Consider the following 14,289-nt stretch of genomic DNA (forward strand, 5'->3'; position numbering starts at 1 on the left):
TCCTCCAGGCAGAGCTCCAACACCTGACTGCTTGCATCTCTTACAAGCATCCTATATACATTAATCTATTTCTTGCCTAACACTTTGCCTCTTGCTGAATTCCTTCTGTGCTGAGACACAAACAACCTGAGCTGCCCTAAGTCCAGCTACCAGGTGAGTGATTCTAATTAAAAAACCACGGTTCAAGTTCCAATCTGGATTTTTGGGGGGTTGGAGTCCTGGCCATGTGGATTTGAGTCAAAACCTGGTGTGATAGGTTTCATCTAGAGGAAGTCTCCATGCCACCCCTTCGAAAATTTAAACTACGGCCTGTTAAACTGGCTCATAGGGCTAGTATGAAAGTCACTTTCTTCTGCATGTCTCTGCACGTAGACTCCCAATATCTTTGCCTTTGGGTGTCCAAATCCAGACACTGTATGCCATGAATGCCTCCACTTTGTGTTTATAAAATTCAAGCTGAGAGTGTCTAAAGGATAAGGTGAGAATGGACAAAAAAAGAAAAGAAAAGAAATTGAGCTAAACATTTTCTGGCTACCTTCTGAAATATGGCTGTCCTGGTGCCTCAGATGGTAAAGAATCTACCTGAAATGGCAGGAGATCGGGGTTCGATCCCTGGATTGGGAAGCTCCCCTGAAGTTGGGAATGGCAACCCACTCCAGTATTCCTGCCCAGAGAATCCCATGGACAGGGATCCGGAGGGCTACAATCCATGGGGCCACAATGAGTCAGACATGACTTAGAGACTGAACAACAACAGCAGTCTTCTAAACCTTCTTCTACTTTACCACTTCTTGCTGCAACTAGTGAAGCCCATGCGTCCTAGAGCCTGTGCTCCACAGTAAGAGAAGCCACCACAATGAGAAGCCAGTGCACCCCAATGAAGGGTAGCCCCTGCTCCTCGAAACTAGAGAACACACACGCAGCAGAAAGAGCCAGCCCAACCAAAATGAAATACATAAATAATTTCTTAAAAAAAAATACTCAGGGAAGCCACAACGGCCCCTGGGGTGAGAACTGAACCATATTCTGCCCAGCAAGATTACAGGTGAGGGATGCCACAGCCATGAAAAGTCCATAAGGGAATTCAGTGACACCAAAAGCCCCTTATGAGCATTCGTCATTTCCTTTTCAGATGGGTAACTGACTGCCCATTGTTGAAGACTTGCCCTTAGGATTCCAGCGAGGTCCCTTATGTCCAAGTCTTCCTTGCCTTTAGGAAAAACTCTGAACTTTGAAAGACTTGCCAGGTAGACTCTGCTGGCTTGGCAATGCTTAATTTGCCTACAAAAGCCCTTCCCCTTCTCCAGATGGTACTAACCATCAGCCAGCCACTGAGCCCTGTTCACAGGAACTCTTTTTGGACAAAAGAAGGAGCCTCTTGGACCACAGACCTCTTCTTCATTTGTACTCAGCATTGAACACCACTATTCCCGGCCCTCATCTAACCTGGGGCTCCAGAACTCCTTAAACTCTATCCACCTCAGGAAGTCATAGGGCCCACCAGACTTCCATAAGAATCCAAGTTCCCCTCTCCATGCAGGATCTCAGTTGGATAAAACAAGATTAGGGAAAATTCTCAGATGACCCCAAAAAATATCTAGACAAGTTTAGACATCTATGACTTTTGAATTAACCCAGAAGGACATTTATATCATCCTTGCTCAGACACTCTCTCAGGCAGAAAGGACAACTATATACAGATTCTGCACTCAGCCGGGAGACAGCTATCACATGGCAAAGTCCCAACCATTTCCCATGGGAATGATGGCTGTTCCCTGCTCAGAATCTAATTGGGAGTATAATACTTGAGCCAGGTTAGCAGCCAGGGATGCTTTGTCTTCCTCTTCCCCACCTGAACACTGGTGGTCAGAGCACACCCAGAGAGGCTCCCTGTTCTGGCCAATGACCACCACTAGGTTTCCAGCCATGTCAGGACCAAGCAAGACAAAGTGCCAGCAAGGAGTGTCACAGGTGCACCAAGACCTAAACGGTGACTACTGTAACCCAAGGTTCATGATACCATATTTATAAAAAATAGCACTGTGGTTTCTGTCTTTCTTCCCATTTCATGGATTTTGCGTGGGTACTTATGGGTAACTGCCTGCACACTAGGAGAAAAGTTATATAACCTAAAGCTGTCCATCAACTTGCCAGTCAAATGACACAGGACATACATGACCCTACCACATGGCAGGACCACTTCTGGTTTCCAGACAGCCTGCTCTCCTCCTTCTCAGGAGTGTAATTTTGCTCTGCTTCATAAAACTGCTACTTAAAACTGCTCTGTTTCTCCAATAAATTCTTTCTCTTTGGGAGGACAAAAACAGGAAATCAGCATTCCGCTGGTGAAAATATGGATCACATATTTATTACTGTTCATCAGGTTCCAGTTAAAGTTTTTATATTTTATAACACAAATTTAGAAACTTTTGATTGCTGTGTGATCTAGAACAAGAAAACACAGCAATGGAAGAGGGATTTTCATGCAAATTTGAAGAGACTCTGAGGTAAAATAACTTAGGTCAAGTAAAAAAGAAAAGAAAAAGTCAATTTTGGTAAGTTTTTGGTGAAATTCTTTTAATACTCCTTTTTAGTAAAAGTATTTCCTGAGTTTATTCAAGATTGTGGGAGAAATTACGTAGTAATAAAGTAGACAACTTTATCATTGTCACTCTTATTTCCAACCAGTAATTGAGTACTCCTTGGAATGCTCCATGGCAGAACTGGGGATGGTAATAAAAAGAAGCCTGAGCCACTGTCCATAGAAGTTAAGTGTCTATAAGTTGCTGCCATATCAAGCAGATGGAGAGATACCCTTTGAGACCTAAACATGTGACAAGTTGAAACCAGGGATGAGAACGAGAGGAGGTTGCAGATTAGAGCAAGTCAAAAGTAAATGCTCTGAGGCGAGGCATGTGGGTGCTTTGGAACACTGCAGTTCCCTTGAGGATGTAATTTGAAGTTACGTGGGTTGGTGGGCTAAATGAGGCTGAGTGAATTGAGGGCAGTGGGTGACCCTGAAATGGGGGGTTTAAGTTGAGAAGTTGAAGAACGGAATGGAAGATTATCCTTGATTCTTACTTTGAGACTGTGGGTAAAACAGAGAGACTCTCCACCTCGGACAGGAATAAAATGGGTTCTGTGCTCCTGCCCTAGTATGGAGAAACACAGTGCACAAACTGGGGATTTAACCCCACTGCCTCCAGGGTGTTTGCCGGAAAGAAGGATGGTATTTCCTTGAACTGAGATATCTGATACTCACTGTAACAGCAGTCTCCACACTTGGGTCAGAGGCCACTATGTTACAGAAATGTTCTACTACCTATTTTAAGCATAATTTGGGGGAACTTCAAATGAAAGCTACACTTTTGGTGCTGGTAAAATTAATGAAAATGGGGGGTGTTGGTATGGATGAAAAGGCAACTGGAAGGGAAGATCTTTGTCCTTGACACAAATTCTAGAAGTTCTGAGTAGCATCCAGGCAGGGGAGATTCCTCTACATTCAAATGGCATATTTACAAATGGGGAAATTTTATTTAGTTTTACTAAGCAGAACTGTGTTCATTCTGAAAGTGCCACATATTTCTGATATCTCATGCAACTAAAAAAACAAAATTCACAAACTATGGTCTGTAGTCATTATCAGAGGAATAAATGTCATTCTTTGAAATGCACTTTTGCAAGAGCTTTAGATCCTCTACATAGAAAACCCTAAAGACTCCACCAGAAAATTACTATAACTAATCAAGGAATACAGTAAAGTTGCAGGATATAAAATCAACACACAGAAATCCCTTGAATTCCTATACACTAATAATGAGAAAATAGAAAGAGAAATTCAGGAAACAATTCCATTCACCATTGCAACGAAAAGAATAAAATACTTAGGAATATATCTACCTAAAGAAACTAAAGACCTATATATAGAAAACTATTAAACACTGGTAAAAGAAATAAAAGAGGACACTAATAGATGGAGAAATATACCATGTTCATGGATTGGAAGAATCAATATAGTGAAAATGAGTATACTACCCAAAGCAATTTATAGATTCAATGCAATCCCTATCAAGCTACCAACGTATTCTTCATAGAGTTAGAACAAATAATTTCACAATTTGTATGGAAATACAAAAAACCTCGAAGAGCCAAAGCTATCTTGAGAAAGAAGAATGGAACTGGAGGAATCAACCTGCCTGACTTCAGGCTCTACTACAAAGCCACAGTCATCAAGACAGTATGGTACTGGCACAAAGACATAAATATAGATCAATGGAACAAAATAGAAAGCCCAGAGATAAATCCACGCACATATGGACAACTTATCTTTGACGAAGGAGGCAAGAATATACAATGAATTAAAGACAATCTCTTTAACAAGTGGTGCTGGGAAAACTGGTCAACCACTTGTAAAAGAATGAAACTAGAGCACTTTCTAACACCATACACAAAAATAAACTCAAAATGGATCAAAGATCTAAACTTAAGACCAGAAACTATAAAACTCCTCGAGGAGAACATAGACAAAACACTCTCCGACATACATCACAGCAGGATCCTCTATGACCCACCTCCCAGAATATTGGAAATAAAAGCAAAAATAAACAAATTGGACCTAATTAAACTTAAAAGCTTCTGCACAACAAGGAAACTATAAGCAACGTGAAAAGACAGCCTTCAGAATGGGAGAAAATAATAGCAAATGAAGCAACTGACAAACAACTAATCTCAAAAATATACAAGCAACTCCTACAGCTCAATTCCAGAAAAATAAATGACGCAATCAAAAAATGGGCCAAAGAACTAAATAGACATTTCTCCAAAGAAGACATACAGATGGCTAACAAACACATGAAAAGATGCTCAACATCACTCATTATCAGAGAAATGCAAATCAAAACCACTATGAAGTACCATTTCACGCCAGTCAGAATGGCTGCGATCCAAAAGTCTACAAGCAATAAATGCTGGAGAGGGTGTGGAGAAAAGGGAACCCTCTTACACTGCTGGTGGGAATGCAAACTAGTACGGCCACTATGGAGAACAGTGTGGAGATTCCTTAAAAAACTGGAAATAGAACTGCCTTATGATCCAGCAATCCCACTGCTGGGCATACACACGGAGGAAACCATAAGTGAAAGAGACACATGTACCCCAATGTTCATCACAGCACTGTTTATAATAGCCAGGACATGGAAGCAACCTAGATGTCCATTAGCAGATGAATGGATAAGAAAGCGGTGGTACATGTACACAATTGAATATTACTCAGCCATTAAAAAGAATACATTTGAATCAGTTCTAATGAGGTGGATGAAACTGGAGCCTATTATACAGAGTGAAGTAAGCCAGAAAGAAAAACACCAATACAGTATACTAACGCATATATATAGAATTTAGAAAGATGGTAACAATAACCCTGTATACGAGACAGCAAAAGAGACACTGATGTATAGAACAGTCTTTTGGACTCTGTGGGAGAGGGAGAGGGAGATGGTGGGATGATTTGGGAGAATGGCATTGAAATATGTATATCATATATGAAATGAGTCACCAGTCCAGGTTCGATGCACGATACTAGATGTTTGGGGCTGGTGCACTGGGATGACCCAGAAGGATGGTATTGGGAGGGAGGAGGGAGGACGGTTCAGGATGGGGAACACATGTATACCTGTGGCAGATTCATTTTGATATATGGCAAAACCAATACAATATTGTAAAGTTAAATAAAATAAAATTTTTAAAAAAATCACATATATTACAATAGTTCTACAAAATAGAGTTTAGAACACTCACTTTGCAGATTACAAATTTGGTAATATTCTCAAGTTCATAAGACTTGTGACAGAGCTGGAAATAGACATTTGGTCTGCATCTGTCGAGAGGCCACACTGTTCCACTCTTCCCAGCCTGAGGCAGACCTAGTGTCCTTCAGTTCTCCTGTCATCTCCCTACTCCAAACTGTATTTCAGAGGCTTCTGTTTCAAGACAGCGGTGTAGGAGGATGTCTGTTCATCTCCTCCTGCACCATAACTGCAACTAGCTGTTGAACAACTATCAACAGGAGGACGCTGGAACACACCAAAAATGATACCCCAAATTCAAAGAATAAGTGGAAGTCGCAACAAGATAATAGGAGGGGTACAATCACAATGAATTCAAATCCCATACCCTCTGAGTAGGTAACTGGAGAACAAAAATACCAAAGAAGTTCTCCCACGATTGTGAAAGCTCTGCACCTCACATCAAGGAACGCAGCCTGTGGTTCTGACAAAGAGACTTGGAATTCCCTGGTCATCTGACCTTCAAGGGCAATGGGATTTGATTATAGGACTCCCACAGAAGTAGGGGAAACAGGCACACCACTCTTGGAGGGCACAAACAAAGTCTCGCATGCACCAAGACCCAGAGAAAAGGAGCATTTACTCCACAGGAGACTGAATCAAACCTACCTCCAAGTGTTCGAAAGTCTCCTGTGGATTCATGGGTCAGCTGGGGCTCAACACAGGGATGCGGGCACTGGCAGAAGCAGTCCTAGAGGTCCTCCTTGGCGTAAGCCTTCCTACAAGTCAGCATTAACTCTGCCATAGAGACCACAGACCCATAATTCAAAGAGAGGCAAGCACTCTAATGTTCACTGCAGAACTGTTTACAACAACCAGCACATGGAAGAAACGTAGATGTACATCGACAGATGCAAGTATAAAGAAGCTGTGGAAGGCACATGCAATGGAATATTGCTCTTGTTATTTTGTCACTAAGTTGTATGTGATTCTTCTGAGACCCCAAGGACTGTAGCTCACCAGAATGCTCTGTCCTTGGGATTTCCCAGGTAAAAATACTGGGGTGTGTTGCCATTTCCTTCTTCAGGGAGTCTTCCTGACCTAGAGATTGGTCACAGTTCCTGCCTTGGCAGGCAGATTATTTACCATTGACTCACAAGGGTAACCCAGTGGAATATTACTCAGTCATAAAAATGAACAAAATTGTGTCATTGTTAGAGAGATGGATGGACCTAGAGAGTGTTATACCGAGAAGGAAGTCAGAAAGAGAAAAACAAAGATTGAAAATTAATGTATATATGTGGGATCAAGAAGAATGGCACAGGTGACCCTATTTGCAAAGCAGAAATAAAGACAGTGATATAGAGAACTAATGTATGGTACCAAGGGGGAAAGGGTAAGGGTGGGAGGAATTAAAATATTGGGATTGACACATACACACTATTGATACTATGTATAAAATAGACAACTGTTGGGAATATATTGTATAGCACAGGGAACTCTCCTTAATTCACTGGGATGCCCTCAATGTGAGGGAAATCCAAAGTGAGAGGATATATGTATATGTATGTCTGATTATTTTTAGCATGGAATAGAAGTTAACACAACATTGTAAAGCAACATACTGCAAGAAATATTTGCTGCCATTGACTCAAAACAGTGACTGTAAATGTACTTTTATTTAAACATTCCATGGTTTTCCAAAGAACAATGCAAAGTAAATCAGATTTTTCCTTCACAGGCTGTTATTTCACACAGTGTTTTTTTATGTTAACATGTATCTTTCAAAATGTAAATGTCATACAAAGGAAACTAGGGTTAATAACTTTTTAAATTTCTCTTCTTTACTGTAATTGTTTTTACTTTCCTAGTTAGTATGGGAGAGCAAAACATGCCATCTCAAACTGTCTCTTTTGATACACAGATTATTCTAACTGAAAACAATCAAGGCCAAAATACTCAGAAAGGAACATGACCTTTGGCCTAACTGCTGAAAGAACTTAGGCAAAGGTCCTGTTCCCTGAAGAGAACTATGACCAGAGATAGCTGCAAAGATTATGGGCAAGGTGTGGTGGCGAAATCTTGGCAGGGCCTAGAGATGAGAGTCCACTCTGTGGCCCGGGGTCTCTGCCTGGCACAGAAAACATTCTTTTACCAACATTCCCTTTCCCATCTCCATGTGAACTTCCTTCTTATTATTTCAGGTCCCAAAGAACTACCATTAAAATTTTCTTTTCTCTTTGGCTCTGGGCTTTGGCCATGTTGATGAGCTATTCAGTTTTCCTGGGTCTCTCTCATGTCTATGTGTTATTATACATTTATTTTATCCTATTAATCTGTCTCACATCAGTTTAATTCTTCGACCACCTGCAAAAACCTGCAGAAGGGCAGAGGGAAGTATCATGCTCCTCCATATTAGCTACATCTCACATATTTCTCTCTGTGATCAAAATCCCTAATGAGGTATTCAGTAACAAACTAATGGCTACGAATGTCATTAAGGATTTTACTTATATTGATATAATTACATATTTCTTTATGCTTTTGTAATTTTTATTTATTTATTTACTGAGCATTACCCCGCCCAATAGAGCAAGAGCCAGGTTTCCTCATAGCCAGTCCCTCCCACCAACAAGCTTCCAAAAGCCTCTTAAACTCATTTTGTCAGAGGGGAGACAGAAGAACTACAATGCCCTATTCTCTAGAATGAAAACCACAGTCACACAAAGCTAACCTAAATGATCACATGGATCACACCTTTGTGTAACTCAAAAGCTACGGGCCAGGCTTTGCATGGCCACCCAAGGTGGATGGCTCCTGGTGGAGAATTCTAACAAAATGCAGTCCACTGGAGAGGAGAATAGCAAATCACTTCACTATCCTTGCCTCGAGAACCCCATGAACATCATGAAAAGGCAAAAAATATGATACCAAGAGATCATACCAGGGGGAGATACCTGCGCACCCCAGGTCAGTAGATGTCTAATATGCTATTGGGGAAGAGCCCAGAAACAGCTCCAGAAAGAATGAAGAGACTGGGCCAAGTCAAAACGACACTTAGTTGTGGATGTGTCTGGTGGTAAAAGTAAAGTCTGATGCTGTAAAGAATAGTACTACATAGGAACCTTGAATGTTAGGTCCATGAATCAATGGAAATTGGTCAAGCAGGCGATGGCAAGAGTGACCATCAACATTTAAGAAATCAGACAACTAACATGGACAGGAATGGGTGAATTTAATTGAGATTACCATTGTATCTGTGGGCAAAAATCCATTAGAAGAAAGGGAGTATATCATAGTCAAAAAAAGAGTGCAAACTGCAGGTACTGGGTGCAGTGTCTATAAGGACAGAATGATCTTGGTTTATTTCTAAGGCAAAGCATTCAGCATCACAGTAATCCAAGTCTATGCTCCAACCACTGATGCCAAGGAAGGTAGAGTCCAGTGGTGCTATGAAGATGTACATCACAGCCTAGAACTAACATCCCTAAAAAATGTGCTTTTCATAATAGGGGACTGGAATGGAAAAGTAGGAACTAAAGGAATAACTTGCAGCTGAAGATGGAGAAGCTCTATATAGTCTACATAAACATGACCCGGAGCTCACTCTGGCTCAGATCATAAGTTCCTTACTGCAAAATACAGACTTACGTTGAAGAAAGTAGAGAAAAGCACTAGGCCATTGAAATATGACCTAAATCAAGTTCCTTATGATTATACAGTGGAGGTGAGAAATAGTTTCAAGGGATATGATCTGGTAGGAAGACTGCCTGAAAAACTAAATATGAAGGTTCAGAACAAGGTATAGGTGGTAACCAAAATCATCCACAAGAAAAAGAAATGAAAAACGCTAAATGGTTGTCTGAGGCCTTACGAATACCTGACAACAAAGGGAAGCAAAAGGCAAAGGAAAGGTGTACAAATCTGAATGCAGATTTCCAAAGAGCAGCAAGGAGTAATAAGATAGCATTTTCAAGTGAACAATGCAAAGAAATAGAGGGGAAAAATAGAATGGGAAAGACTAGAGTTCTCTTCAAGAAAATTAGAGATACCAAGAGAACATTTCATGCAAAGATGGGCACAATAAAGGACAGAAACTATAGGGACACAACAGAAGCAAAAGATTTTAAGAAGAGGTGGCAAGGATATACAGAAGGACTGTTCAACAAAGGTCTTTATGACCCAGATAACAGTGATGTTGTGATCACTCACTTAGAGCCAGACATCCAGGAGTGTGAAGTCAAGTGGGCCTTAGCAAGCATTCCTAAGAACAAAGCTAGTGGAGGTGACGGAATTTCAACTGAGCTATTTCAAACCCTAAATGATGATGTTGTTAAAGTACTGCACTCAATATGCCAGCAAATTTGGACCACTCAGCAGAGGACACAGGACTGGAAAAGGTAAGCTTTCATTCCAATCCCAAAGAAGTGCAATGCCAACGAATGTTTAAACTATCATATAATTGCGCTCATTTCACATGCAAGCAAGGGAATGCTCAAAATCCTTCGAGCTACACTTCAACAGTATCTGAAAAGAGAACTTCAATATGTACAAGCTGGATTCAGAAAAGGCAGAAGAATGAGATATCAAATTGGTAATCTCCACTGGGTCATAGGCAAAGCAAGTGAATTCCAGAAAAACTTCTACTTGTTTGACTATGCAAAAGCCTTTGCCTGTGTGTATCACAGGAAACTGCAAAATTATTAAAGAGTTGGGAATACCCGACCACCTTTCCTGCCTTCTGAGAAACCGGTGTACAGGTCAAGAAGGAACAGTTAGAAGTGGACAAGGAACAACAGACAGGTTCAAAATTGGGATATGGGTACATTAGGTTGCATATTGTCACCCTGATTATTTAAGTTATATGCACAGTACATCATGAAAATTCCCGGATGGATGAACACAAGCTGGAATAAAATTGCCGGGAGAAATATCAATACCTTCAGACATGCATATGATACCACCCTTATGGCATAAAGTGAAGTGGAACTAAAGAGACTCTTGATGAGAGTGAAAGAAGAGAATGAAAAAGCTAGCTTAAAACTCAACATTCAAGAAATTAAGATCATGGCATCTGGTCCCAACACTTCATGGCAAACAGATGAGGAAAAAGTAGAAACAATGGAAGATTTAATTTTCTTCTCCAAAATCACTGTGGATGGTGGATGCAGCCACGACGGTGGTGGTGGTGGTTTAGTGACTAAGTCGTGTCAGACTCTTGTGACCCCATGGGCTGTAGCCTCCCAACCTCTTCTGTTCATGAGATTCTGTAGGCATGAATACTGAAGTGGGTTGCCATTTCCTTCTCCAGGGGATCTATCTGACCCAGGAATTGACCCCAGATATCCTGCACTGCAGGCACATTCTTTACCAACTGAGCTACGAGGGAAGCCCCAAATTAAAAGTTGCCATGAAATTAAAAAACGCTGTTTCCTTGAAAGAGAAGCTATGACAAACGTAGATCACATAATACACAGTAGAGACATCACATTAGTAAAAGAGGTGTGACTAGTCAAAGCTATGATTTTCCCAGGGATCATGTGTGGATGTGAGTGAGCGCTGGACTGTAAAGAAGGCTGAGCGCTGACAAATTGATGCTGTTGAATTGTGGTGCTGGAGAAGACTCTTGAGAGTCCCCTGGACAGAAAGGGGACCAAACCAGTCATTTCTGAAGGGAATCAATGCTGAATATTCATGGGAATATCTGATGCTGAAGTTGAAGCTCCAAACTTTTGGCCACCTGATGGGAAGAGCTGATTCATTGGTAAAGACCCTGATGTTGGGAAAGATTGAAGGGAAAAAGAAAAGGAGGCAGCAGAGGATGAGATGGTTGGATGGCATCACTAACTGGATGGATAAGAGTCTGAGCCAACTCCAAGAGTTTGTGAAGAATAGGGAGCCTGGCGTGCTACGGATCATGGGGTCACAGTCAGAGATGACTGAGCAACTGAACAAAAGCAACAACACAGAACTGCAAAACAACAAAAGTAAAATATACTGTAAGCAATGGACAATAAGTAATAACACCATATTGATATTAGTTGCTCATTTTTAATAAACGAACTTGTATCAGTTGAACCATTCCAAGATGTTAATAACAGAAGATGCTAAGTGGAGGAAGAGACTGGCTCTATAGGAACTCTGTACACTATCTGCTAAATTTTCTATAATCCTAAATCTGTTCTTTAGAAAAATAGAGAGGCTCACAAGACAAGATGTTGACCACTCATTATGAAAGAAATGCAAACCAAAGCTACAATGATGCATCATCTCACACTTGCCAGAAAGGCTATCATAAAAAAATCTAGAAACAATCAGTGCTGAAGTGGCATGGAGAAAAGAGAACCCTCTTGCACTTTGAGGGGGAATGTAAATTGATATAGCCACTATGGAGAACAGTATGGAGAGTCCTTTAAAAACTAGAAATAAAACTACCCAATGACTCAGCAATCCCACTACTGGGCATACACACTGAGAAAGCCATGTGTGAAAAGATTCACGGACTGCACTGTTTATTGCAGTACTATTTACAATAGCTAGCACATGGAAGCAACCATCTCAACTTCCACTAACAGATGAATAGATACAGAAGTTGTGTAGATATATACAGTGGAATATTCTTCAACCATAAAAGTAACAAATTTAAGTCAGTGGCAGTGAGGTGGATGCACCTAGAGTCTGTTTCATGGAGTGAAGTAAGTCAGAAAGAGAACAAAAAGTATTGCGCAGTAACACATTTATATGGAATCTAGAAAATAGCACTGATGAATCTATTTGCAGGGTAGGAATAGAGACACATGTAGAGAAAAGACATGTACACAGCAAGGGATGGAGAGAGAGGGACAAACTGAGAGTGGCTATGACATATATGCACTACCATGTGTACAAGAGAGAGCTAGTGGGGAGGTGCTCTACAACAGAGGGAGCTCAGACTGCTGTTCCGTGATAACCTGGAGGACTGAGATGGGGGTGGCGTGAGGGATGCTCATGGAGGGGATATATGCATACTTACAGCTGCTTCATACTGTTGTACAACAGAAACTAACACACTATAAAGCAATTCTCCTCCAAATAAAATTTTTCATAAACTCTCTACTGATTTAAAATGTAGAAAAAATCTGGACAAGAGCACATAGCCAGTACAGAGTTATATACAACAATGCCAAATGAATAAGAGACAGGAACAATGAAGAACAAAAGATAATGTAGGAATTTATCCTCGAATTAAAAATCTGAGGAAACAGGCACAGAAAGTATTCAAACATATAAATAACTTCAGCTATCTCGTATAAAATAGATCACCATAGCAAAACCAAGAGTCTGGCCTGGAAGAATCAACAATTACTTAGACCACGTAATAGAAAATCCAGCACAAATAAAAGCAACCATACCAAAAAAACATACCTACAAAGAATCCTCAGAACAATGTATAGGTTCCACATAGAGGCAACAAGAAGAATTTCTTGACAGCCTTAGGACAAAGAAGTCTCAAACAGAATAGTATGTTATGTGTATTCATGAGGAGCAGATATTGTAAGACTGTTAATATTGCTTAACTCCTTTGCAGATCTACTCCAGTCAGACCAGCTGAGACCACAATCAAACATGGGCTGCTGTTTTCTGTACCCAGAATAAACCACGGAAAACTTACACAAGGAATAAAGACAAGTATTAACAAAAGCAAAAGCACAAAACTAAATAATCCCCGAGGCAAAGTAAGTCTCTAATGAACTTGACCCTATGAGTGTCCACATGAGGGAGTACTCAGAGACGGACAAGGGCTGTGCAGGCTACAAGGGAAGAAGGCAACAGGATCAGCCGGAAAAGGCTTTAAAGTGCAGCCCTTGATTTTTCCACTGTGCCCTGGGGCCATGTATCCCTACAGCCTCACTGAAGGAATCTGAGGTAGCATCTCAGAGCTCCCATGCCAAGACCATGGGGAACCAGTCTGAGTTGGATGTGGCAGCATGGCCCAGACGTCATGAAATAACCAGCACAAACTTTGTTAGTGCATGACAACTGGCCCTTTTAAGTGATCACCTTAATAGACTATCACCCAGGGACTAAAAGAGAAAACTTAGTACCCCAAAAATTATACCAAAGGACAGAAATTCACCTCACAACTTTCGAGCAATGCCCCTGCAGTCGACTAAGAGCCCACAGTGAGAATCGTCAGGCTAAGGAGCCCCTTCACTTACTCTGCTGGGATGGTGTGGGGCATGGTGGGGGACAGGGGTGGATTCATACCAGAAAGGGAAGGATTTCCAGGCCCTGCCAGCAGTCAATATGTAGATCCTGAGTGAGATGTGAGGGGTTCCACACCACAGAAAGCAGTCTCCCATCCTTCCCTCTCAGCTCATCTTACCTGCGACAGCCATTTCCTGGAAGCCTCAGGCAGAAGGGTCCAGAGGAGATGTACGTGCACTTCTCAGCAGGAGTCTCGGGATTTGATATCTTCGATGGGAGGCCTTGGCCTCAGGTCAGCAGATGGGACGTAGCGCACCAC

This window comes from Bos grunniens, chromosome X (genome assembly GCF_055505025.1).
Source record: "Bos grunniens cultivar Pamir isolate PY7600 chromosome X, Bosgru_T2T1.0, whole genome shotgun sequence".
NCBI classification, from domain to species: Eukaryota; Metazoa; Chordata; class Mammalia; order Artiodactyla; family Bovidae; genus Bos; species Bos grunniens.